Source organism: Pristis pectinata, chromosome 19 (assembly GCF_009764475.1).
Source record: "Pristis pectinata isolate sPriPec2 chromosome 19, sPriPec2.1.pri, whole genome shotgun sequence".
Lineage (NCBI taxonomy): Eukaryota > Metazoa > Chordata > Chondrichthyes > Rhinopristiformes > Pristidae > Pristis > Pristis pectinata.
Window position 1 is genome coordinate 622,514 of NC_067423.1, and position 13,187 is coordinate 635,700.

A 13,187-nucleotide genomic window follows, 5' to 3' on the forward strand; every position below is an offset into this window, starting at 1 on the left:
ATGCGTGCCTTTATTAGTTGAGGCACTGAGTTGAAGAGTCAGGAAGTTATGTTGCAGCTTTATAAAACTCTAGTTAGGCGGCACCTGGAGTATTGCATTCAGTTCTGGTCACCCCATTATAGGAAGGATGTGGAGGCTTTAGAGAGACTGCAGAAGAGGTTGAGGGGAGACCTGATAGAAGTTTATGAAATTATGAGAGGCACAGATAGAGTAGATAGCTGGTATCTTTTTTCCCAGCGTTGAAATGTCTAATACTAGAGGGCATGCATTTAAGGTGAGAGGGGGTAATTTTAAAGGAGATGTGCGAGAGAAATTTTTACACAGAGAGTGGTGGGTGCCTGGAATGTGCTGCCAGGAGCAGTGGAGGAGGAGGATATGACAAGGGTGCTTTAAGAGGTTCTTAGATAGGCACATGGATGTACAGAGATATAGGGACATTGTGCAGGCAGAAGGGATTAGTTTAGTTGGACATTTAATTGCCAGTTTAATTAGTTCGGCACAACATCGTGGGCTGAAGGGCCTGTTCCTGTGCTGTACTGTTTTATATTCTATGTTCTAGGCATTCAAGAGGATCTTAGGTTGACACATGAATATATAGAGAATGGAAGGATATGGACCACGTTCAGGCAGAAGGGGAGTTTAGTTAGGTGCCATTAGCTCGATTAATTCCGCACAACATCTCTGTTCTATCTTCTATGTTCTATGTAAGATTCTGACTGTCTACTCTATCGATGCTTCTCTTCATTTTATAAAATTCTATCAGCTCATCCTTCAGCCTCCACCGCTCCAGGGAATACAATCTCAGCCTATTCAATATCTCCCCATGTCTCCTCATATCTACCCATGTGCTGTTCAGTTCTATCTTTCATGTAACTAAAATCCTCCAATCTGGGCAACATCCTGGTGAACGTCCTCTGCACCCCCTCCAGCACACCCTCGCCCTTCCTGTCATGCAGAGACCAGAACCGCTCACACTGCTCCCAGTGCGGTCTAACCCCAGATTTGTAATTATAACTCCCACAGCCATTTGGATACCATGGGATCACAGAAGGCCATTCACACATCATATCCATGCAGCCTCCTTCAAACAGCTCCCTAGTTCTTCTCATTCCTCCAGCCTTTCCCCATAGTCCTGCAGCTTTTTTCACTGCCAACCACTTATCTACTTTTAACTCTGCTTCCCCTGCTCTCTCAGGCTGTGCTTTCTGAAGCACAATACCTCACTGCTCTGTTATTTTTCTCACGTCCTCTGATTCTTTGGCAATTACCTTAAGCCTGTGGCCTCTGGTTGCTTGACCTGTTTACCAATGAGGAACAGGTTCTTGTTCACTCTATCAAAACAGTCTGTTAAATCTTCCCTAAACCTTCAACCAGCGGCTCTACTTCATTAGGAGTTTGAGGAGAATTAGTACGTCACCAAAGACTTACAGATGTACAGTGGAGAGCATTCTGACTGGTTGCATCACTGCCTGGCATGGAGCCTCAATGCACAGGATTGCAAGATGCTGCGGAGGGTTGTAGACTCAGCCAGCTCAATCACGGGCACAACCCTCCCCACCATCAAGGACATTTTCAAGAGGTGATGCCTCAAGAAGGTGGCATCCATCACTGAGGACCCTCACCATCCAGGACATGTCCTCTTCGTGTTACTACCAACGGGAAGGAGGTACAGGACCCTGAAGACCCACGGAACAGCGTCTTCCCCTCCATCATCAGATTTTTGAATGGTCCATGAACCCATGAACATTACCGTGTTATTCCATGTTTTTTGCACTATTTATTTAAATTTATAATTTCTAGATTTTTATGACTTTTCACTGTACTGCTGCCGCAAAACAACAAACTTCATGTCATATGTCAGTGATTATAAATCTGACTGATTCTGACACCTTTTCAGGAGAACATGCTGCTTTCTCTCATTTCTCAAACAAACCTACTAACACCAGAAAGCAGAAGCAGGAGTACGTTATTCAGCCCTTTGTGCTGTACAGTCATATCATGGCTGATCTTTTACCTTAGTAGCACTTTCCTGCACTGACCCATATCCCCTAATATCTACAAATTCATCCATGTCCCCCCTCGGACAGAGCCTCCACAGCCCTCAGGGGTAGGGAATTCTAAAAGTCACCGCCCTCTGGCTGAAGAACTTACTTCATGGCTCTGTCTTAAATGGCTTATTTTACAACTGTTCCTCCTGGTTTTAGATGCCCTGACCAGGGGAGCATGATCCCTGCATTGACCCTGTCAAGTTATAAAGTTATGGGGAAATGCAGTACAGAAACAGGCCTTTCAGCCCACCGTGAGGTTGAATGAGCCACCATGGATGAGGTTTCTTGAAGCCACCATGAGGTTGGATGAGCATGGATCTTGCCACTGGCTCTCCAATCATGAGAAGAGCCATGCAGTAAAGGGTTTAGTAGGATCCCATGAACCAATGGCAGTGCAGAGTACCTCCGTGTTGTGACAGTTTGGGTAATGGAAACGCACCCTTACAGAATTCACAAACCATGACCAAAAATTTTGAGATATGGAATAAAAATCACTCCAGTGGAACTTGTGAGAAAAAATAAACACAAAATGTATGCAGAGAACTGAACTATTTTATCAAGGACAACAATTGCAGACTGTCAGTTCACGGTGAGGAGCCACTGAAGACATTTACTTTGGAAACTGACAAAACAATCTTTTCTATTGATACTTGTACAACAACACTTTATCAGACAATATAACATCCACTTCTTGTCAATTAAAACACTGATTTCTCTTCTGCCTGCAATACAATCAGAATCCTGTTACCCATAGATAGTGGACACAGAGGGGCAATACTTTGAAACAAATCTTCCCGTAGGAACAAATTTCCACTTATAACATAGGATTCAATGGGAAAAATGGGTTTGTGTTACAGAAAGTCGTGAAACAGATGCTGTCTGGGAACACAACCCCTCTGTAACGCAGGGGTACACTGTATCTTGCATTTCACATACTCAGGGAGGTACAGAAGACTCTGGGTCAGAAGGATGCAAGAACTTGAATGGCCAGTCATGCTCTCGAACTGAGAAGCACATTGAAAAGCAGAATATTCTTTGTCAGTTAACTTTCATACAAGGTGACAAGTCTCATAGAACTTTTCAAAGTAATTGTTTTTAGACTCCCTTCTTTTGTGACAGTTGAGAGACAAGGATCCCTGAAAGTGACAGCACAGCTGGATAGGGTAATGAGGGTGGTGCACGGGATACCTCATCAGCTGGGGCACAGAGTATAAGAGTAGGGAGATCTTGATAAAACATTTCAGCCACAGCTGGAGTATCACATGCATTTCAGACTGCCAGACCTTGGAAGTGATGTGACTGCACTGGAAAGGGTGCAGGAGAGATTCACCACGACGTTGCCTTCACCAGGAGGTGGAGCGTTTCAGGTGTGAGGAGAGACTGGATGGACTGGGTTTGCTTTCCTCAGAGCAGAGAAGGCCATGGGGGTGCCCTGAATGAGCTGCACAAAATCATGAGGGGCACAGATAGGGTCAGTGGTACGAAATGTTTTCCCATGACAGAGGCGTCTAAACCAGAGGACGCAGGTTTAAGGTGAGGAATAAACGGCTCAGAGGGGATCTGAGAAAGAATTTTTTCCACCCAGCTGTTTTGAAATCTGGAAGGGATGGCAGAGACTCTCACACATTTAAAGAGCATCTGGATGAAGCATTTGAATCACCAAGGCATGGTAGGCTATGGGTTAGTACGGATGGGCAAGATGGTAGAATAGACATGTGGGTCTGAAGGGCTTGTTTCTGTGCTGCGAAGAAAGGTTCCCACAGACAAGCCTGTGCAGGAAGGGTTGTGCGGGAGGAACTACCTGATGCACCATCCTGGCGCACGGCCTGACCTCCCTGCTATTGCTGTTGGCACTCAGTAAGCTGGGCTGTTGACTGATGATACTGGGGCTGCAAACAAGCAGACAACATGCTAACTCAGCCGACAGCCACAGCACTAAATAATAAATGGGAAAGTGACGTGTGAAGGAAGTCCCTACCATAGGAGAATATTACAGGAAGACCATGCATGCAATGACCCCAGAAATGCCAGCTGTCCCAGACATGTACAGTGTACCTAACCCTAACCCGTACACAAGCTCCTCAGTGAGTCTGCTGTGAAATGGGCATTGTTTCTCAGTGCTAATTATAAGGCCAAGTACACCATTGTCCTAAGAGTAATTATCCTCAAGAGCGTTTTAATTTGTTACCTTTCACAAAATAAGAAATGTGTCCAATAAACAATTATTGACCTTAAGAAGTGAGAACTATAATTAATTAGAACATCTTGATGCTGGGTGAAATGACTAAACCAATTCAAATGGAACAATTATTAATAATTCCTCCGCTCTCTCAACAGACGTGGCTAAATCAGGAGGGACAGCGTTGATGATTTTGAACAAGTCAAATATCACTTGCACAGTGACACATTATAAATAGTACGCTCCCTTCCTGTCTGTTGGAGGTGTCCATCAGCTGAGGTTTGTTTGCACCTTGGTACAGAACAGGTGCTGTGGGCTCAGGCCCACTATACCTAGAATCATGGATCAGTTCCATTGCAATGTCCTACAGGATACAGGGCTGTTCTCCACCTTACTTTTGGAAATAAAATGGAGCAGGTGGTGGAACAGTTGGTGGGGGGACACCTTGGGAACAGTGATCATAATTTTATAAGTTACAGAGTCATTATGGAAAGGGTAAGGTTGATTCTTAAGTTAAGGTCTTGAACTGGGGGAAGGCTGGTTTCAGTAACCTAAGAGAGGACTTGGTGTGAGTAGATTGGGAGCAGATGCTTGAGGGTAATATGACAGCTGATAAGTGGAAGTCTTTTAAAGGAGAGTTAGTAAGAATTCAGGGCCAGCATATTCCGGTGAGGGTGAAAGGCAAAGGTGGCAAGGAGAGGGAACTGTGGATGACAAAGGATATCGAAGATTTGATCAGGAAATAAAGGAAGCCTGTGACAGGTACCGGCAACTGGAATCAAGTGAGTCTCTTAAGGCACACGGCGGGTGTAGGAGAGAACTTAAAGGGATTAGGAGGGCAAAAAGGGGCCATGAAATCCTTGGCAAGTAAGATTAAGGAGAATCTCAAGACATTATGTAAGTATATCAGGAGCAAGAGGGGAGCCAGGGAAAGAGTAGGTCCCCTTAGGGACCAAAGGTGTAATTAATGTGCAAAGCTAGGCAATGTGGGCGAGGTCCTAAATGAATACTTTTCATCTGTCTTCAGCAAGGAGAAGGACATGGAAGATAGTGAGTTCAGGGAGGGGTATGTGGATAATCTGGGCAAAGCAGTATTAAGAAGAAGGAAGTGTTTGATGTCATGAACACATAAGGGATGATAAATCCCCAGGGCCAGACGAGATCTGTCCCAGGATGCTATGGGAAGCAAGGAAGGAGATAGCTGGGGCCCTGACAGATACTTTTGTACCATCATTAGCCACAGGTGAGCTGCTAGAAGACTGATGCTGTTCCTTTATTGAAGAAGGGCAGCAGCGATAAGTCAGGTAACTGGAGGCCAGTGATCCTTACATCAGTGGTTGGGAAATTATTGGAGAAAATTCTAAGGGATAGGATTTATATACATTTGGAAAGGTAAGGGCTGATCAGTGGTATTCAGTGTGGCTTTGTGCACTAATTTGATTGTGTTTTCTGTGGAGGTAACTCAGTAGTTTGATGAAGGCAGGGTGGTAGATGTTGTCTCTATGGACTTTAATAAGGCATTTGACAAAGTTCCAAATATGAAACCATAAGACCATAAGATATAGGAGCAGAATTAGGCCATTTTGGCCCATCGAGTCTGCTCCACCATTCGATCATGGCTGATTTTTTTCAAGCCCAGTCTCCTGTCTTCTCAACGTAACCTTTAACCCCCTTGATGAAGAAGCTATCAATCTCTGCCTTAAATACACCCAATGACTTGGCATCCACAACCGTCTATGGCAATAAATTCCACAGATTCATCACCCTCTGGCTGAAGAAATTCCTCCTCATCTCTATTTTAAAGGGACGTCCTTCTATTCTGAGGCTGTCCCCTCTGGTCCTAGACTCTCCCACTAATGGAAACATCCTCTCCACGTCCATCCTATCGCGTCCTTTCAGTATCCAGTAGGATTCAATGAGAACCCTCATCATCCTCCTGAACTCCATCAAGTACAGGCCCAGAGACATCAAAAGCTCCTCATGCATTAAACAAGTTCATATCTTAAGGTGGTCCAGATTAAGATACATGGGATCCAAGGTGAAGTGACTGACTGGCTTGGTGATGGGACGCAGAGGGTAGTGGTGGGTGATGCGTTTTCTGATTGGAAGTGACCAGTGGTGTACCGCAGGGATCTTGCTGGGACTTCTGTTGTTTGTGATATTGGCAACACAGGTCAACAGGGTAGTGAAGAAGACATATGGTGTGGTTGCCTTCATAGGTCGTGGAAAAGGATGCAAGACTTAGGATATTATGTTGCAACTTTACAAAACACTGATTCGACCAGGCTTGGGGCATTGTGTGCAGTTCTGGTCACCACACTGTAGGAAGGATCTGGATGATCCAGAGAGAGTGCGGGGGAGGTTCACCAGGATATTGCCTGGAATGGAGTGCTTCAGTTTGGAGGAGAGATTAGATAGGCTGGGATTAATTTCCCTGGAGTGAAGAAGGCTGAGGGGTGATCTGATGATGGGGAAGATAGTCAGAATCCTTTTTACAAGGTAGGGGTATCACAAATAAGAGGGCACAGGTTTAAGGTGAGAGGAAGGAATTTTATAGGGAATTTGAAGGAAAAGTTTTTATACAGAGAGTGGTTGATATCAGGAACTCGCTGCCAGAGGGGGTGATGGAATCGGATATAATGACTGTGTTTAAGAGGCATTTAGACAGAAACCTGAATAGGCGAGGCATTGGACTGAATGCGGGGAAATGGGATTCGTGTAGATGAGCAAAAGGTCAGCATGGACATGGTGGGCCGAAGGGCCTGTTTCTGTGCTGTACCACTCTGTGACTCTTACATCAGCCACTGGATGTGATCAGAAGCCGATACAACACCTCCTGTTTATCCCAAATGAATTTCTAGCCCACATCTTCAAGCAGATTTTACACTTACAGATTTGTATCTCACTTCAATTACTTACAAGCTGAATCCAATATTTTAAATAGCTGGCTGTCAGTATGGATTTTGACCATTTGCTGTGATACATTACAAGTACTTTTAACACAGACCTACTGAGGCTATTGGTAAACATAAGGTTTTTCCTCAGTTAATTGAGCTCTGAGGCATGACATCCAAGGCCAGTCCAGATAAAGCAGCAGTGAACAGAATTGTCCTCTTGCGACCGGCTGTTGGAGAATCTGCAGTCACAAGAAGGAACCAGTGTGTATCCAGGGACACAGCCAAAGGTCAGCTCAATCATACAGTCTCTGAATAAATCTACTGCCATGGGAGTCAGCTATCAGACCAGGGGGTCATTTAATATGTAGTAGAATATGTTTCCAGATGCCAATCCATCTTCAACAGGAAACGTCTAGTGACAGGAAGATACATCAAGGGGGTAAACTGTCGAGGGACGCTTTTATTTAACACTGAGTTACTTTCCAAGCAGAAGACCTCCTGGGAGGGAAATCAGAATAGTCATAGAGTAATAGGGTCACTTGTGTCTGACTGCCCAGGATTACCATGGTACTGAACAGTCACATGTGTACTCAGACCTGTGTGTTGTCCACCCTAGCTTCTGATGAACCTTCTGTGGTTTCAGAGGTGGCTCATGAAGTGAATGTGGAACTGGAGATTCTGCCACAGGTGGGCAGGAGGTATCTGATGCATGACCTCAAGGTCCTCAGTACCATCTTGAATGCTCCTTCTCCATTTTGAGCAGCCATTGGGCCAGAGGTTCCCAGGAGTTAGAGGGGATGGAGACTTTAAACACATCCTTAAACTTTTTCTCTGCCCACCTGGTGATCTCCTTCCATAATAGAATACAGAATAGAGTGTTTACTTCAGGGGTCTGGGCAGTACCCGTGACTAACGATGCCTGCCCAATGGAGACAACTGAGTCAATTGAAGTCTCGGTGGTAAGGATATGGCCTTGGGAGAGGAGGCTGGTGTTGGTTCACTTATCCTGGCAGTGAAGGTTACAGGGGTCGTAGAGGTCAGACTTGGCTGGTAGAAGCATGAACTGAAGGAAGTATAAAGTGAACTGCTTACCGTCTCTCGTACAACAATTCAACAAGTAACTACAGTCATACAGCACCAGTGTAGATTGAAGGTAGGGGAAATGGGCGGGGGGTGGGGTGGGGGGGAGAGTGGATAGGAATGTGAGAATAATAAGATGGGCCCAATGGTCTCCATTTATGTCACAAGAAAAATGTGACAAACTTAGCCAAATCCCTCCGAGATTCTACACTGAAGTGTTATCAAAAACAGGTAACAGATGACCCCAAAATTTGTGGTATACTGGACAGTGAAGAAGGTTGGCTAAGGTTACAGCAGGAGCTGGATCAACTGGGAAATTGGGCAAGGGAATGGCAGATGGAATTTAACTCGGACAAGTGCAAAGTGATGCATTTTGATGAGTTACAGACAAGGTGATGGAGAAGACGTATGGCATGCTTGCCTTCATTGGCCAGGCCAGTGAGTATAAGAGTCGTAACATCATATTATAATTGTACAAAACATGCTTAGATCACACGGAGTATAGCATTCAGTTCTGGTCACCACACTACGGGAAGGATGTGGTTAAGCTTGAGAAGGTGTGGAAAAGATTCGCAAGGATGTTCCTGGGACTGGAGGGCTTGAGTTATAAGGAGAGACTGGATAGGCTGGGACTGTTTCCTCTTGATCGAAGGAGGCTGAGAACCTTATAGAGGTTTACAAAATCACAAGGGGCATGGATAAGGTAGGTAGTCACAGTATTTTCCCCAGGGTTGGGGAGTCTAAAAACTAGAGGCCATTGGCTTAAAGAGAGAGGGGAAAGATTTAAAGGGGATCTGAGGGGCAAGTTTTCACACAGAGGATGGTGGTTACACGGAGTGAGCTGCTTGAAGAAGTAGTTGAGGCAGGTACAACAATGTTTAAAAAAAACATTTGGACAGGTACATGGATAGGAAAGGTTTAGGGGATATGGGTCAAACTTGGGCAAGTGAGATTAGCTTAGGTGAACATTTTGGTCAGCATGGATGAGTTGGGCTGAAGGGCCTGTTTCCATGCTGTACAACTCTATGAATCTCTGTGAATCTATCATGGATTCCTGGTAGCAGCACAGGCTGGTAAAGTGATCAAGGAGGAATTAACATCATTGATCAACAAATAATTTACAAAAGCAAGTAGGTTATGCTTGAATTATAAAAATAATAGCCTAAAGTAAGAATTTTACATTGTTTGAATTTGATTATTTCATATTTTTCCTTATTTTATGTTTAATTTCCCTTCTTATGCAATATGCAGCTGCTTAATTTCTGTTAAACATAATTACTGAATATTTCTGCCATGTTTTGACTGCTGTCTGTTTTGTGCATTCCTTCCATCCCTATCCCTATCCTCCCTACAACCACCCCCACCCCCCACCCACCTATCTGTCAAATCAGTGACTGAATCCTCTATCTACAATTCTCTTCCTACATCCCAGGTCTTTTCTCCAACAGTGCTTTCCATTCTACACAGAACAGGGAACATTGAACCGTTCAGTGCAGGATCAGGCCCTTCAGCCCACCAGGTCTCTGCCAACTATGATGTTAATATAAACTGATCCCATCTACCTGCACATGATCCGTATCCCTCCATTCTCTATCTGTTCATGTGCCTGTCTAAATGCCTCTTAAATCTTGCTGTCATATCGCTTCCCTGGCAGTGTGTTCCAGGCACCCACCACTCTCTGTGTAAAGAACTTGCCTTGCAAACCTGCTTTAAACGCTCCCTCTCTCATCTTAAAACGATGTATTTGACCTTTCCATCCTGGAGAAAAATGACCATCTGTCCTATCTACACCTCTTATAATTTTATAAACTTCCATCAGGTCATCCCTCATCCTCTGACACTCCAAAGAAAGCAGTCCAAATTTGTCCAACTTCTCCTTACAACCAATATTCCCTAATCCAGGTAATATCCTAGTGAACCTCTTCTGCACCCTTTCCAAAGCCTCCACATCCTTCCTGTAATGGAGTGACCAGAACTATACACAGTACTCCAAATGTGGCCTAACCAAAGTTTTATACAGCTGCAACATGACTTCCTAACTTTCATACTCTTGGGGAATCAAACATAAAGGAAGAGTACACAGTTAATGGCAGGATCCTTAACAGTGTTGATAAACAGAGGGATCTTGAGGTCCAAGTACATGGCTCCCTAAAAGTGGCCGCACAGGTTGATAGGGTGGTAAAGAAGGCATATGGCATGCTTGCCTTCGACTGAGTAAAACAGCCAGGAAGTTATGTTGCAGCTTTATAAAACTCTGGTTAGGCCACAGAGTATTGTGTTCAATTCTGGTCACCTCATTATAGGAAGGATGCAGAGAGTTTGGAGAGGGTGCAGAGCAGTTTTACCAGGATTCTGTCTGGTTTGGATGACAGGTACTATGAGGAGAGGTTGGACAAGCTGAGGTTGTTTTCTCTTGAGCTGCAGAGGCTGAGGGGTGATTTGAAAGAAGTTTATAAAATTATGCAAGGCATAGATAGAGCAGACAGCCAGTATCTTTTTCCAGGATTGAAATGTCCACTACTAGAGGGCACGTATTTAAGGTGAGGGGGGAAAGTACAAAGGAGATGTATGGGATGAGTTTTTTACACAGGGGGTGGTGGGAGCCTGGAACGGGCTGCCAGGGGAGGTGGTGGAGGCAGACAGCATGGGAGCGTTTAGGAGACTCCTAGACAGGAACAGGAATATGTAGAGATGGGAGGGATATGGTCAACGTGCGGGGAAAAGGGATTAGATTAATTAGGAGTCATTGGTTTAATTAGCTCGGCACAACATCATGGGCCAAAGGGCCTGTCCTGAGCTGTATTGTTCTATATTCTATACTCAACACCCCGACTGATGAAGGCAAGGATGCCGTACACCTTCTTTACCATCCTATCCAATTGTGTTGCCACTTTCAAGGAACAATGGACTTGAACCCGAACATCCTTCTGTACATCAATGCTCCTAAGGGACCTGCCATTTACTGTATACTTTCTTCTTACATTTGACCTCCCAAAAAAGCATTACCTCACACTTGTCTAGATTAAATTCCATCTTCCATTTCTCTGCCCACATTTCCAACTCATCCATACCCTGCTGAATCCTTTGACAACCTTCCTCACTACCCACAACTCTGCCAATCTTTGTGTCGTCTGCAAAATCAGACCACCACATCTTCATCCAAATTCAGAACAAACAACAGAGGTCCCAGCACTGATCCCTGCAGAACACCACTGGTCACTGACCTCCACTCAGAGAAACACCCTCCATCACTACCCTCTGTTTTCTCTGACCAAGGCAATTTTGTATAAAATCTACTAATTCACTGTGGATCCCATGGGACTTAATCTCCTGGACCAGCCTACAATTCTACCAGAATCTTAATTAGTAGTAAAGATCCCAGACATAAAGAGCACAATGATACATCAACAATCTGCACTAACAAAAAAACAAAATGTTTTGAACTAATTGTGGAATTAACCACATTTCACTTCAATCATTAATTTAGTTTGAAGTTTTAGTGCCTTTGGACATTTGCTTGCTCAACAAATGTAACGTGTTGTTGTTATTATAATGAAGCTGGATTTTACCACACACTTTCTGAAAAAGAAGAATAGTTCACTTACCTGCTCTGAACTTCTCTCAGAAGCTTCTGGTAAAATGATTTCTTTCTAGCTGAGGATTGATGAGTGAAAGCTTAGCTCAAGGTCCTTCAATTTAATTGTGCAATCTATGGATAAACACAGAAGATGGTGGAGAAAAATACTGTCTTCTGCTTTCGGAGAAGGAGAAGTTCAATTAAGAGTTTTGTTTCCATGTGGAGAGCACAAATAGCCTCAATGTTTTACCCTCAGGCACAAGTGCTCTGCTCTAATATCTTTACTGGTGCTGGAACTGAGTCATGGTAACAACTCGGGGTATAAATGAGTAATGAGCTACTTGATCCAGTTTGAGCAGCACCCGGCATCAAGTGAACTGTAGGTGGGAGCTCTTTATTTCACAGCCATTCTTAAGATGAAACAAGAAACAATCTTGAAGCACAACCTCCAAAAGTTCAAAGATTTTCTTCAGGTACTCTAATGAAAGGATAATTTAGGTTAACTGACAATCGAAATTTAAATATGCAATGTTAATCAGTGAACATTAATGTGTTACACTCTCATTGCACAGTGGTTTATCTCAGTATAATCCTATCACAGGAAGGATGTAAACCCGACATAAAAACGTCCACATTCCACTTTGGATCCAATCCTCTTCCCATCTAGTTTCTCCTTCTCCACATATTGTCCTCCGTGACACGCACCGGTCCGTGGGATGCCAGTGGATCTGTCCTGTTTCTGAGCCTCCTCCCCACTAATTCCATTGGGAACATGTGGGGAAAGTTTTGGGATCATTCCCAGTTGTTTTTTTCTTCCGCCGTGGAATACTTTACTGGCCTTTACACGTTTTAATTGTCGATTGATGTACTCATCCAGAGGCGGGGAGTTCGGAAAGTGATGCACACAAAGTGTATAGTGATCTATTTTCTTTTTGCTCAGTCACTTTTCAACACAGCCCGGACTCAAAGGACAAGATGAATGATTTCTGTAAAGCCCTTGCCATGGCAACTCTGAATGAGGTGCGGGAGACACATGGTGTTTGTGGATAAATCAGCTCGAATGTTCTGAGACTTTTATTAATGACTTGGTGTTGTGGAAATCATTTTACTGTGATCTTGATGAATGGTACAGGAGATTACTCTAATTCTTCTGTAACTGGACAGCTAAGAAGCTGGCTTATTTGTCACTTTTTTATATATAGTTTAGCTGCTTTGTGTTGGTTCAATAAACCCTCACTCTGATCGATTGGTGCCATAATAAGACCTGGTCAAATAGAGCCGCATCCAGCACTTTCTCTGAGTCCATTCTCTGCAGAGACAATCTCATCTTCCAGCTCTTGATACTTGGCAAAGTTGGTCTTTTTATTATTCTGTTGACAAGTGAAAGCATTCACCGGTGCCTTTGG